Here is a 15,021-nt window from a genome sequence, read left to right on the forward strand (position 1 = left end):
AAAAGAAGAGAAGGGAGAGAGATAAATCTGGGTTCATACTGAGCACCAGGAACCAGCCACGTGGAGGAGCATCTAGGCTAGGAAGCCTAGGGCAGGAGGCCCGAAGGCCACGTGCCCTGGAGGCTCAGGGCTACAGCAAGCCCCCTCCTGGCTAGAGGCCAGGGAAAAGAAGAAGGATGGACACACTGTGTCCAAGGCTTTTAACCCACTTCCAAAGGGGAGTGGTTAATTGACCTGACTGGCCAGTGGGCACTCAGATGTGGCCAGGTAGGGGCATGAGGTCACACAGGGGCATGGTGAAGGCATGGTCTTCTAGCTCCCTTTAGATGAAAACAATATATCTTACAGATTCCCAGATAGTGGGTAGTGATAGGCTACGCTTATGTAGATTATAAACCCATTGAGCTTGAGTATAGAAAAATATAATAGAAGAAATTATTAGGTAGCTTTATCATCAATAACAGTTCCCAGAGATAATCAAGGAAGACAGATACAGTATGTTTGTCTTAAAGAGACAAAGGCAAAAGTTTTACTTATCCTTTTTGCTCTGAATTACTGAAGTTTTCTGACTGGCTTATAGGAACAGTCAGGCATGTCTTTCACATTCACCTATAAAGACTTAAGAGGTAGAAGCTGAATCCCAATTTCATGGAGGTAGTCTTGCTCAGTAGTACCTGGTAAGGTCCCTTTTATTTAAACTGCAACTGATCTGAAGAGGATCTTATGAATGGCTTGTTCAGGAATTTCTAATGTTGGAGTTTTTTGTTAAAAACTCCTTGATTCCTTGGAACACTTTTTGTAGTTCCCTTGTCCAGAACAGTGTCTGTTTCAGAAGCTTTTAAGCAAACACAAAGATTAGAATCCAAATCCTGGAATCCATCACAACTTTTGTAGTTACCCTTTTCAATACGGAGTCTACATTAGGGCATCTTTAAAGCTATACACAAAAGCTTGGAATCCGAATCTTGGAATCCAAATTCCATAGCATCCTTGACAGTTAATTTTTCTTTAGAAATTGAAAAAAATAATACTTGAAATATTGACAAATTGCTTGCATTGTGTTTATGTTTTTCTAAATATTATATGATGATGCAAAACTTCTATTTTGTGTGTGCATTGTGCTGTTTCTCTCCAACACATAAGTTACATCCATAAAAAATAAAATGGAAGGTGATGATGTGGTGCCTGTGTTGCATGTTTTCTCCCATTTGTGGAAGTCTGAAAGACAATCTGGATGTAAAATAGAGATTGGGTTAAGAAAGGAAGATGATGGAGGGAGGAGGCATGACACATACCAAAACACAGTCAGATGGAGGGATATATTCTAGTGTCTCACAGCTCAGCAGGGTAACTGTTTCACCATGAGCTATTAACTATGTTATGAAGAACCAGAAGTGGGACTCAAAGGATCCAAACATAAGGAAATGATAAGGAAACGGAATTGCTAATCACCCTGATCTGATCAGCGCACACTGTATGGGTACATCACTTAACACTGATTTCTTTTCTTTTGGATGTATACCCAAAAATCGGAGAGCTGAGTCATGGGGTAGACCAGTTTTCATTTTCTAAGGCAATTTTGCACTGTTCCCCATTTTCTTCCTATCCTTACCGGTACTTGTGATTCTTTGTGTTTTTGATAATAGCCACTCTAAGTGGAGTGAGGTAGTATCTCATTGTGGTTTTGAGCTCCTATTTAATTGTTATGTGTTTGACTTGTATATTACCCAACCAGCTTTGTCATCCACAGTTGTTAGATTACAGAGGCCTTTCAGCAGGTAAAATGAACTCTGTGTGGCTAAAAGGCTGTGCAGACTTGAAGTTGTAGATTTCCACCTATCTGATCCACTCTGGATACCTTAAAATTCATGTGTGCATCCCTCTGTGGAATACAGTCCCCTTAGGATTCACTGGGAGGGGGGGGACACACTGTAAAATTCACAAGAAGGTAAATTAGATTCAATTTCTTCTAGGAATTCTGCTGTGTGTTTTTAGAGGTTGCTTTCAAAAAAGTCTCTCAGCTTGATGCATTTTTAATGCTTTGCACATTTGGGCACATGCTCCTTTTGCAAACACAGTTTAAGCACTGGTTTTCACTTGTTCTGGGTTGGTGGCATTTATAGTGGGTTTCTGGAGTCCCAGGGTTTGATCTTTGGTTAGGTCTTAGCTGTGTGATATGAGCAAGATATCAAGAGAATATAATTATCTTCATACTTTGCAAAGTTCTTTTTTTAAAACCTTTTTTTTTATTTTTGCCCTGATGGTATTTTGAAAAGTATTGTCTATCATAATATTAAAAATTACTTGAATTTTCTTGAAGTAGAATGTTTTCATTTAGATTTTCTTTTTTACAGTATAATGTATGGTCTTCATGGTTTCCATGGAAAGAGCTGTATGGAACTTTCAGACTCTAAAATCACAGAGTGTTCTTCACAGCCCCCAAATAAAAATGTCCCTTGGGGCTGGTGTTGTGGTACAGCAGGTGAAGCTGCCTCCAGCAACATCAGTGTCCAGTATCAGAGCTCTCCTTCTAGTCCAGCTGCCCCACCTCTGCTAATGCACCCAAGAAGACAGTGGGCAGTGGAAGATGGCCTAAATACTTGGGACCCTGCCACTCCATGGGAGAACAGGATGGAGTCCCTGGTCCCTGGCTTCAGCCTGGCCCAGCTCTGGCTGTTGTAGCCATTTGTGGAGTGAACCAGTGATGGAAGGTGGATCTCTCTCTCTCTCCCTGTCTCACCCTTTCTCTCTCCCTCTGTCACTCTGCCTTTCTTTTTTTTTTTTTTTTTTTGGACAGGCAGAGTGGTCAGTGAGAGAGAGAGACAGAGAGAAAGGTCTTCCTTTGCCGTTGGTTCACCCTCCAATGGCTGCCGCAGCTGGCGTGCTGCAGCCGGCGCACCGCGCTGATCCAAAGGCAGGAGCCAGGTGCCTATCCTGGTCTCCCATGGGGTGCAGGGCCCAAGCACTTGGCCATCCTCCACTGCACTCCCTGGCCATAGCAGAGAGCTGGCCTGGAAGAGGGGCAACCGGGACAGAATCCGGCGCCCCAACCGGGACTAGAATCTGGTGTGCTGGCGCCGCAAGGCAGAGGATTAGCCTACTGAGCCACGGCGCCGGCCCTACTCTACCTTTCAAATAAATAAATATTTAAGAAAAGGAATGTTCCATTAGCCTCTACCTAAATACAGATCACATATTTTGATGTAATGCAGGTATGAATCTAATTTTGTTCTGTTACCTCTTTCTGAGTCTAGTAATATGAAAATTTCATACATCTTGTGGAATTCCAGTCTGCCCCTGTTCCTATTTTCCATACACTGACTTCGGTGTTAATGCTGGGGGCTTTCCTTATTTTGTGCTGGGTCCTGCGGCAGATGAGTCACAGGCATTGGTTCATCCTGCAGAGCAAGCACACATCAGGGGCCTGCATTGTGGTCCAGTGTGTTAAGCCTGTGCTTGCAACCCTGGCATCCCATAATCTGAGTGCTGGTTTCAGCCCTGTCTATTCTGTTTCCAATCCAATTCCCTGATAATGCTCCTGGGAAGGCAGGGAACAGATGATGGCCTAACTACTTGGGCCTCTCCAACCCATGTGGGAGACCAGGAGTTTCTTGGCTTTTGACATCAGCCTGGTCCTGCTTCAGCCTTTGAGGCCCCTTTAGGGAGTGAACCGGGAAGATTTCTACCCCCTCACCGTCTGCCCCCCCTCCCCCTCCCTTTCTCCCTCTGTTCTTCTCCTTTCTTAGCTGTGCTTTTCACAGAGATAAACAAACCTTTAAAAAATAAATAATACATCAGTTTCATTTCAAAGATATTCCAACATTATGTGTTCCATTTTTTAATGTTAATATAATCCTCATCAGCAAACTGGATACATCTTTGGAGAATGTCTATTTTTGTCTTCTGAGTTTAATTGAATAAAGAAGTTACTGTAATTATCAGGATCCCTCTTTAACCTAGTTTAGTTTCTATTCATGTGTTTCATATCCTTACTTAGAACAATTATGACGTATTTGGAAACGCGTATATTAGAGTACTTCAACAAGTTCATGGAACTGTGACCTGTGATATATTTTGTGAATGGCTGGAAGGGAGCAGCTCAGAGGCTCTGAGCTTGGGGTGGTGATGAGGAATTGGGGTACTGATTGCCTGACTTGATTGGTACACATTGTGTAACAGTGTGCCGCAGATAGAGCCTTTGGCATTAACTGTATGTTCATGGAAAATTGAGTTAGAAGTATGAGTATATTTTACTACAAAAAGTATTTTAGCAATTCAAAATTACTACAGAAAAGAACATGTTTTGAAAACATGCATGGATCTCAAAGAGAAATGACCAAATAAAGATACTTTTAATTCTGCTTTTCCACTGATGTTCTCAAGTGCCCTTAGACATATGTTTTGCTTTAATAGCCTCTGCAGTGTCAGGTTTCTTAGCGTCTGAGTACAGTTTCAGCTGCTTTTTGTTTCCTACTTCTCCTAAACTCTCTTCATCTCAGACTGTTTCCTGGTTTTCCTTCCCCTTTGTGTGTAACTACGATTACTTGAAGCAAATGTGAAGAGGGCTGGGCAGTGTGGGACAGTGGCTTAAACTGTAGCTTAGTATGCCCATACCCAGTATCGTAGTGCCTGGTTCAAGTCGCAGCTACTCCTTGTCTGATCCGCTTCCCTGCTAAGAGCTCCTAGGAGGGACCAGTTGAGTGCTTGGGCCCCTGCCACCCACGTTGGAGACCCAGATGGAGTTCTGGTTCCTGGCCTTGGGCTGGCCTACTCTGGCATTTGGAGAGTAAACCCACAGCCAGAAGATCTCAAATTTTTTCTCTCTTTCTCTTTTGCTCTCTCATTCTACCTTTCAAATAGACAATTAAATATTTTTTAAAAATAAAGAAGAATATACAAAAGCCTAACAGTAAATTGATCTTTAAGATCTAGAATTAGGGGCAGGCATTGTGGCATAGCAAGTTAAGCCACCACCTGCAATGCTGGCATCCCATAACTGGTTCCAGGCTTGGCTACTCCACTTCCTATCCAGCTCCCTGCTCATGGCCTGGGAAAGCAGCATAGGATGGCCCAAGAGCTTTGGCCTCTGCATTCACTTTTGTTTTGTTTTGTTTTTAAGATTATTTATTTATTTATTTATTTCAAAGTCAGAGTTACACAGAGGAGAGTTAGAGAGAGAGAGATCTTCCATCTGATGATTCACTCTCCAATTGGCTGCAACGGCCAGAGCTGCGACAATCCAAAGCCAGGAGCCAGGAGATTCTTCTGGGTTTCCCATGTGGGTGCAGGGGCCCAAGGACTTGGACCATCTCCTACTGCTTTCCCAGGCCATAGCAGAGAGCTGGATCGGAAGTGGAGCAGCTGGTACTCGAACTAGCTAGCGCCCATATGGGATGCCGGCACCTCAGACCAGGGCATCAACCCGCTGTGTCACAGCGCCAGCCCCCTGCACTCACTTTGGGAGACGAAGTCCTGGATCCTTGCCTCAGTCTAGCTCAGCCCTGTCTGTTGCTGGCTTTTGGGGAGCGAAACAACAGATGGAAGATTAATCTCTCTCTCTCTCTCTCTCTCTCTTACTCTTACTATAACTTGGACTTTCAAATAAGTGAAGCATCTTTAAAAGTAAGAACTAGAAATAATCAATTTTGGCCACAGACGTTATTAATATGTCTTTCATGTTGATTTCTAAAAATTTTTTAAAAATTTTTTTCTGTTTTTAAAGGAGAGAGAAAAAGAGAGTGTGCTCCCATCCTCTGGTGTACTCTCCAGATGTCCCCAGTGGCCAGGAGTGGGCTGAGATTGAAGTCAGGAGTTAAGAATTCAACCTAAGAGTCCATGGAGGTGGTAGGAACCCTATTACTTCAGCCATCACCACTGCCCTCCCTGCCCCGACCCCAGAGTCTGAATTAGCAGGAAACTGCAGTTAGGAACCTGTGCTGGTGGTAATGAAACCCAGGTAGGCTGTTATGGAACACAGGCATCTGAGCTGACATCTTGATCCCTAGGCCAAATGCCTCCCAGTCATGTGAATTGTAAAACATTCTTTTCCTAGTGTGCATAATAAATCGCCTCTGAAGAATTAAGGCCCTGGGTTTCTACAGGATAAATTTAGAATTTTAATTACTTGAAGAACTGGAGAAGTCATACAAATTCATAAGAAAATTTATTGCTTCTTTATCAAACATTATAATTAGCTAAGCTTGTGTTTTGCAAAGAAAGTATGGCTGCTTATTAAATTCTTAGTTTTAAAACTTTATTTTCTTAGTGTTATATTCTGATAAATTAAAAGTACAAATATTAGCCGGCGCTGCGGCTCAATAGGCTAATCCTCCGCCTAGTGGCGCCGGCACACCGGGTTCTAGTCCCGGTAGGGGCACCGATCCTGTCCCAGTTGCCCCTCTTCCAGGCCAGCTCTCTGCTGTGGCCAGGGAGTGCAGTGGAGGATGGCCCAAGTGCTTGGGCCCTGCACCCCATGGGAGACTGGGAGAAGCACCTGGCTCCTGCCATCGGATCGGCGCGGTGCGCCGGCTGCATCGCGCCAACTGCGGCGGCCATTGGAGGGTGAACCAACGGCAAAAAGGAAGACCTTTCTCTCTATCTCTCTCTCTCACTGTCCACTCTGCCTGTCAAAAAAAAAAAAGTACAAATATTATATTTAAGCCCTTAGTGCATGCGTACTCAATGTCATCTAACTCCTTTTTTGGCTGCTGTTTGTTTTCCTAAATCTTTTCATCCGCTTACTCCTTCTCCAAGTGATAGTTATCCTGAATAAGAAAATAACACTTAAACCAAATAAGTCAGGATATTCAACAGCATCCTTACTGCCAGCGTAAAAGGTGTTTTATTTAATATTCAACCTAGCCTTACAGCTGACTTGAACCCAGACTGAAGAGAGCCACACACATCTTTCTTTACCTTCTGTCTTCACTTGGATGTTTTTGACTGCAGTTCCTTTGATGCGTGTCCAATTCTCTGTTTTTACTCCTTAGTTTTAACTTATTTTTTTTGAAAGACAAAGGAAAAACTCTCATCCAGTGGTTCAGTCCCCAAATGCCTGCCTTGGCTAGGGCTGGACCGAGGCTAGATCTTTGAGCCTGTGGGCTGCAGGAACCCAGTCACTTGAGCCATCAGTGCTGCATCCTAGGGTCTACATGCGTAGGAAGCTGGAGTCAGGAGCCAGAGCCACTAATTGACACTCTGCTATGGGACATGATCATCTTAACCCAAACCCCTAAGTTACCATTTCTCACTGATTCAAGTGATTTACCAAAAAGAATTTCTTCTATAGGAGTCAAAACCTGTAATCACTCTTAACTAGTAGATTAGCACAGGTAGTTTAGATTCCAATAACTAGTGGATAAAGAAATAAACATTACTCTTATTTTTTTTTTAAGATTTATTTATTTACTAGAAAGTCAGTGTTACACAGAGAGAGGAAAGGCAGAGAGAGAGAGAGAGAGAGAGAGAGAGAGAGAGGTCTTCCATCCGATGGTTCACTCCCCAATTGGCCACAATGGCCAGAGCTGTGCTGATCTGAAGCCAGAAGCCAGGAGCTTCTTCCGGGTCTCCCACATGGGTGCAGGGGCCCAAGGACTCGGGCCATATTCCATTGCTTTCCCAGGCCATTGCAGGGAGCTGGATTGAAAGAGAAGCAGCCGGGACTAGAACCAGTGCCCATATAGGATGCCGGCACTTCAGGCCAGGGCGCTAACCCGCTGCGCCACAGCGCCGGCCCCAAACATTACTTTTCAGTTCACAGTGTTGAGATCAGTATGCCAGTATACCTGAATATTCAGACTTGGCCCCTGTGTGAAAGCCTTTTTTGAATAGGAACTTAAAATAACTATAAAATCAGTAATAATTAAATTAGTTTCTTTAAGGTTTATTTATTTTATTTGAATGGAAGAGTGAGACATACACACACACACACACAGAAAGGGAGAGAGAGAGAGAATGAATGAATGAATGAATGAAAATCTTCCATCTTCCATTCACTGTTCACTCCTCAAATGACCACAACAACTTTCGGCCAGCCAAAGCCAGGAGCCAGGAACTCCATCCAGGTCTTCCACATAGATCTCAGGGGCCCACCTATTTTGCTCATTACCCACTGCCTCCCCAGGCACATAAGCTGGATCAGACAGTGAAGCAGCTAGTACTTGGACTTGAACCAGTGCTGCAATATGGGATGCAAGCACCACTATGCTCATGCCAATAACAACTACACTGTAAAACTTGTAAGTTCCTGTATTAAATAACATCCATGAAATAGCTGTAAAAGGTAAAATCAGGATTTGGATGGGCATGTGACCTAGGATTTGAGAGACCAGTTGGGATGCCCACATCCCACATCAGATTACCTCGGCTTAGGTCCCAGCTTAACTCCCAGTACTACTCCCCTGCTAATATGTACCCTGAGAGGCAGCTGGAGCTCTTGCACGTGGATGAATCCATGTCACTCACATGGGGGATCTGGATTAGTTCCCAGACCTAGCTTAGGCCTGGCCTGGCTCCAAGTCTTGACTATTGGGAGCTCTTGCTCTCTTGTCTCTAAGGTATTTAAAAAGTATGTAGAGATAGAAATTTGAAAATGCACACACATACACTAAAGAATTGTGTGCAGGGGTATAGCCTCTGGTTCTTGAAGAGTTTGGTTCATCATACTAATTTCAGTCATTCTCTGGTGTATAGAGATACCGGTTGTGATACTATACTTTCATTGATGGTCTTAGTGAATGATTTTTACCCAGTGTCAACTACTTTTTACAGTTTTTTGAGATATAAAAATAATGGAGAGCAGTAGGAAGGAAGCAGAGGCTGAGCTGTGTGGTGAACGGAGTTTATCAGTGAGCTGGTACAAGCTGAATTGTGCAAACTCTAAAGTATGCATCCGTTACAAAAACATAGGTGAAATACATAAACTTTTAAGCTTTGAGGATTTGCTATAAGCAAAAGTGATGTCAAATTAACATGAAAAAGGGTAAAATATTAAAATTCAATAATCTAAATAATGCAATACATTTACATTTCTTTCACACATTATATTAAATAAATTTTAATAGAATATCACAAGGAAATATCCATCCTAGGCGTGTTTAGTTTGAAATAAATAGGCAAGAGCCTTTTGTGTCTGTCCTAGAGGCATCACTGTGACTTTCCACGCGGAATTTGCTAATAGGTTCTGTTTGTAAAACTGAGTGACCTACCCATCCAGCACTGGCTCATGTCTCGCTCAGTGTCTGAGTGTTCTCATCTATTATTTAACAACTGAAATTATACTGAGAAGAATCATCTGAGAATCACGCATCTCATGTTTCTCTTATGAGTTTTCCCAAATTCCTTTGAGGATTTTTTTTTTATAAATCACTGGCTCTATTTTTCTGTACACAGTTGTACATGGTAGTCTGTGGACTTCAGACGAGATATTTCATTGAAAACAATGGAAAGAGATGATAAGCTATTTTTTTATGTGTTCTGAAAAACAAGAAAAAAATCTATTTTTTGTTTGATCTGTTTATTTAGCATAATTAGGCAATATGTGTAAAAAGTCAATCAGTTCCTTTGTGCCTAATATTTGCTGCATTTTCAATTAAATTTTTTACTGTCATACTATGTAAATAAAGATGTGAATTATGATATTAGGAACAGTAATTTCATTGGGTTAGATTTGGAATTTGTAATACTTTTATGAAATTACTTTTATCTAGATAGACAAAAGGGAGAGCCAAGGAGAACAATTGTGTTAGCTGGTATTTAATATATTTAGCAACTTTGCATTAAAATGAATGTTGACACATGATTATGCAAGTTGAGAAATACATTATTATTTTAAATTATTCCTTAAAGCCCTTTATATGGTAATCTATAAATGCAAGAATCTCCATGAAATATATTTAAAACTGCTAATTTTTAAGTAGTAGAGGATTCTGAAGAAATATAAGTGGTTTTTATCTTAAGTAAAATAAAGACTTAAAAATTAGTACTTTTTTCTGATCACAAACGTAATGCATGCCCATAGTATGACTGGAAGAAATAGGAGGGCACAAAGATTAGCAAAATAATTTCTCTTGAAGGGTGTTGTGGCACAGGGGTTAAATTGCCACTTGCAATGTCTGCATCCCGTATCAGAATACTGGTCCCAGTCTGTGCTCCTCTGCTTCTGATCCAAGCTTCCTGCTCATGCATCTGGGAAGGCAGTGGGTGGTGTTTGGGCCCCTAACACCCATGTGAGAGAGACCAAGGTGGAGTTCCTGATTCTTGGCTTCCACTGGACCCATCCTAGACCATTCCTGTCATCTGGGGAGTGAACCAGCAGATGGAAGATTTCCCTCTCTCTCCCTCTCTCAAGTAAAATTAAGTAAATACTTAAAATAAAATTAAATTTTTTTTCACTGCTGTGAAACCAGCAATAACGCTAGCTGTGTGTACCTCCACTTGTTTCCTTTTTGATTAACATACAATTTTTTTTAAAAAAAGGATTTTATGTGTTTATTTGAGAGAGTTACAGGCAGAGGGAGAGACAAAGAGAAAGGTCTTCTTCCATCCACTAGTTCACTCCCTAGATGACCACAATGGCTGGAGCTCTGTTAAACTGAAGCCAGGATGCAGGAGCTTCTTCGCATCTCTCACATGGATGCAAGGACCCAAACACTTGGGCCATCTTCCATTGCTTTCCCAAGTCATAGCAGAGTTGGACCGGAAGAGGAACAGCTGGCACTCAAACTGGCGCCCATATGGGATGCTGGTACCTCAGGTGGAGGCTTAGCCTACACCAAAGTGCTGGCCTCAACATGTACTTTTTAAACTTAATATCTTTTACAACAAATATAGCATTTATATACATTGTAAATATAATTACTCTTACATTTAGTAACAGTATAAAATCATAGCTCTCATAATTGTGACCATTCGGTCCTTGAATATTCAGTTTTTTGGTCTGATTTAGTTAATAAATCACATTTCTGTAAACATCATTATTGATAAATCTTTGCTGTCTCCACTCTGCCAATAAATATTTCTTGAAAGAAGAAATGAAGTATTTGACCATACCACATATTCCTAACTCTGACTCATTCTTGTAATGATCTTTCACTCTCTTCATCCATGTAGAAAATCTACTACACTTCATGTATCTAAGACTTTGCTAGAAATAAATGTAAATGGCATTTCTGGGAATGGTATGCTCACAAAAATAATGTGTTATTTTCTAAAATTACAGAACTAGGGTTATAATTTTCAGAAGTGCAAATGATTTTATGGATTCTTTAACTCAACTTAAGTTTTGAAGTTACTAATTTAAGGTGAAAGAACAAACTTCTGGGCAAGCATTTTCTGATATTTAAAGTGGGCTTAAGAATACTAACCAGAAAGATCATTTGGGATAAAATAAGTTAGCATACTTAGGTTCTCATAGGCAGTGCCAGGCTCAAGGTAGATGCTAAATAAATGCTTGCTGTTATTAATTACAATGTAGGATTCATTAGAAAAGATTAGAAGAGCTAATATTGTAAATTAGCTTTAATTTTTAGATTTGTTGTCTAAAATGAAGTTTACAAATGCATGTGAGTCTTTTTGTAACATACATTTCATCTGTCATTATTTTATTCTTTATTATTTCTCACTTCTTTTAATATTTTAAAAAGCACATACTGTTTACTTCCTGTCACTTCTTTGAAATGTTTAATATTCTGATTATTCTCTAATTATGTGTCATAGAAGCAAAATAGTTTACAGGTTGTTTCTTGTGTTACCTGAGAATTAAACCTCATTTCACTTCTTCCTCTTGTGATCCTATTAGTTCCAAGCCCAATTGAGATCTATATTCAGATTTAAAAAAAAAAAAAATTATTTCCTTACTTGAAAGGCAGAGTTTCAGGGAGAAAGGAGAAATACAGAGAGAAATTTTTCATCTACTTGTTCATTCCCCAAATGGCCACAATGGCCAGGCTAAAGCCAGGAGCCAGGAACTCCTTCTCCTGTCCCACATGGGTTCAGGAACCCAAGAACTTAGAACATCTGCTGCTGCTTTCCCAGGTAGATTAGCAGGGAGCCGTATTGGAGTGGAGCTGCCTTATCTCGAACTGTTGCCCATATGGGATGCTGGTGACACAGGCAGGGGCTTAATCTGTTGTGGCACAGCAGCAGCCCCTCAGTGTTTAAGTGTCACCAGTAGATGTGCTATTTCTTCAGTGTCTGTGCAGAAGGCAGCTGCCCCCTTGAGGTCTGCAATTTGTTCTCTGGAAGGAGGATGACATACTCCGTCAAAAAAACAAAAAACAAACAACAACAACAACAAAACTACATCTGTAGCCTAGCATCATCTGTTTTCCAGGTCAGGAAGCTGAAACCCCAGAAACAGTGACTGGTCCAAGTCCAAGATGTTATTAATGTGCAGAGTAGAATCAAAACTCCTGCCTCTTCTCCACTAGACTTTGCACTTGTATGTCCTAAGTTGTCTTCCACATAATAGGTGTTATATTGGGGAAAAATGAGTTCTAGGACTTTGTAAACTTCAAATACTGGGGTAACTACAGCTCTCTTTATTGTAAAAAAGCTCAGAGATTCCTGGAGGTGCTAAGGCACTTTGTTATTTTCTTTGTAGAAAAATGGAAAATTGCTAAGTGCCCCAAATAAAAATATTGTTGATTGTCTTTTTATTAAACGTAAATTTCCTCATTAAAAAAAAATAGAAAATGCAGCATTTCCCCCAACTTGTTTCAGGATGGCCCTAACCCGTATGGAAGGACTATTTTCTTTTAAAACATTCTTTGACAATTATTACTCACCACATTGCTAGTTACATCCATCTCTTAGTCACAAAAATAAAGGTGTTATACATAGATGGCGTCAACATTTATGCATCCTTTAATAGGCTTACTGCTCATCAATCTTGGCTATGTCACGAGGCGGTCTACCAGAGAACCGTGGATATCTGACTTATGCTTTCGGCAAACTGAGTTGGTATGGCCTCCAGAGTGAGCATGTATCAGAATCCCCTGGAGGTCTAGGCAGACTAGAGATGGCTCACTGGGTCCAGGCATTCTTGGGCCCTGCAGCCATGTGGGACACCAAGAAGTTCCTGGCTCCTGGCTTCAGCCCGGCCATTGTGGCCATTTGGGAAATGAACAAGTGGATGGAAAATTTCTCTCTGTGTCTCTCCTTTTTTCTCTGTAACTCTTTCAAATAAAGAAATAAAATTTTTTTTTTAAAAATCTTCATATACATCTCAATATCTAGCCTGAGCATCTGCATTCCGAGAAGTGTCAGGGGACACGGATTGCACCTGGAGGAACCTCTGCTTTAAAATGCATGTTGGGACTCTTCCTAATGCTGCACCTTGCAGCAGGGAGGAGTAGTTACACCGTGAGTTGGAATCTTCATTTTGTTCCCCTTGTTAGTGCAGGCCTTTTCTTTCCAAGTCCCCTTTTCTTACCTGAGTCCCTAGTGGGCAGGAACAGACAATGGAATCTGAGTTCTAAAATGCCTGAAAATTCACTGTTGAATCCAAAATAAGAAATTCAGATATCTGGTGCATATTTTGTAAATTCATTTTGTTGATGGGAAGACAATTATGTATTTATGGTTGCCACCCAAATAAAACAATGATCCATTTTCAAACATTTTTACCAGTGACGGATTTTACAACCCTTGGTGTGCATACACTCGTACACACAGCCACACCTGACAAAATCCTGGGATTCACAAGGCAGCTTTTCCTCTTAGACTGAGTGTGCTCTCATGTTTGCTTTCAATAATGTTTCATTTAAAGAAATGGTTTGGTCCTGACCTAGTAATCTGATTTCATTACCTCCTGATGGGTACAACCTACAACTTTAGAAGTTATTGTTAAGAATAAGAGGGGACAGCCTTGTGATGCTGCAGGTTAAACCACCAACTGTGATGCCAGCATTCCATAAGAGCACCAGTCCCAGCCTTGCTGCTCCACTTCCAATCCGGCTCCCTGCTAATGTACCTAGGAAGGCAGTGGTAGGTGGCCCAAGTGCTTGGGCCCCTGCCACCCTGTGGGAGACCTGGATGGTGTTCCAGACTCTTGGATTCAGCCTGCCCCAGTCCTGGCTGTTGCTGCCATTTGAAGAGTGAACCAGTGGATTAAAGATCTATCTCTCTCTGTCACCCTCTCTCTGTAACTTTGCCTTTCAAATATATAAATAAATCTTTTTTAAAAAAGAATAAAAAAATTCTATTGATCCTACTTGTGTCTAAAACGTCTGCAATGTTGCAATTTTTCTGTTGCATTTTTTAGGGAAAACATAGGCTCTCTCTCTCTCTGTGTGTATATGTAGTTAAAATCGTCAAGGTTACTAATGTATTATCTGGTCATCTAAATTTTCAAGACATTATGAAAAGTTGAACAGTGCCAATTTGTAGACCTGTAGCTTGGATTTTGCCGCATTCTTGTGACATTTTCCATTTTCTGCTTATTCAGTTCAGTTTTCTCTTTTGTTTGTCAGGTGTCCCCGTAATATGATGTCAGAAGTGATTTTTTTTTTCTTTCAGTATTGTTTGGGGAGTGTGCCACTATATGGAAACAGATCCATATAGTGATGGAATTGAAAATACAGACTTTAATTATTTTGAAAGTTAGAATGTCAGTGAGGGCGAGAGACAGAAAGAAAGAAAAGGAGAGGGAGAAAGCGAGATTTTCCATCTGCTGGTTCACTTCCCAAATTCCTATAAGTACCAGAGCTGGCAAGACTGAAGCCAGGAGCCAGGAACTCCATCCAGGTCTCCCAGAGGTGGCAGGAGCCCAAGCATTTGTACCATCCTCTGCTGCTTCCACAGGAGCATTAGCAGGGAGCGAGCTAGGAGCTGCCTGGACTCAAACCTGTGCCCTAATAGGGGGTGTAAGCAGCTTAACCTGCTGTGCCGCAGTGCTGGCCCCTGCAGGTCTGAACTTAATTTTTAAAATATGGTTAGAGAATAGTTAAATACATTTCAAACAAAAAAAGTTCAACATAGTTGAATCTTATAGATGTGTTTTGGATAAATAAATGAAATTCC

At 41.2% G+C, this 15,021-nt stretch overlaps 1 protein-coding gene across 2 annotated transcripts in view; it reads left to right on the forward strand.

The window, feature by feature from the left end:
* CACNA2D1 (calcium voltage-gated channel auxiliary subunit alpha2delta 1) overlaps positions 1-15,021 on the forward strand; it is a 521,978-nt gene that overhangs the window by 330,916 nt on the left and 176,041 nt on the right. The gene's annotated exons all lie outside the window — the stretch shown is intronic.

This window comes from Lepus europaeus, chromosome 1 (genome assembly GCF_033115175.1).
Source record: "Lepus europaeus isolate LE1 chromosome 1, mLepTim1.pri, whole genome shotgun sequence".
NCBI classification, from domain to species: Eukaryota; Metazoa; Chordata; class Mammalia; order Lagomorpha; family Leporidae; genus Lepus; species Lepus europaeus.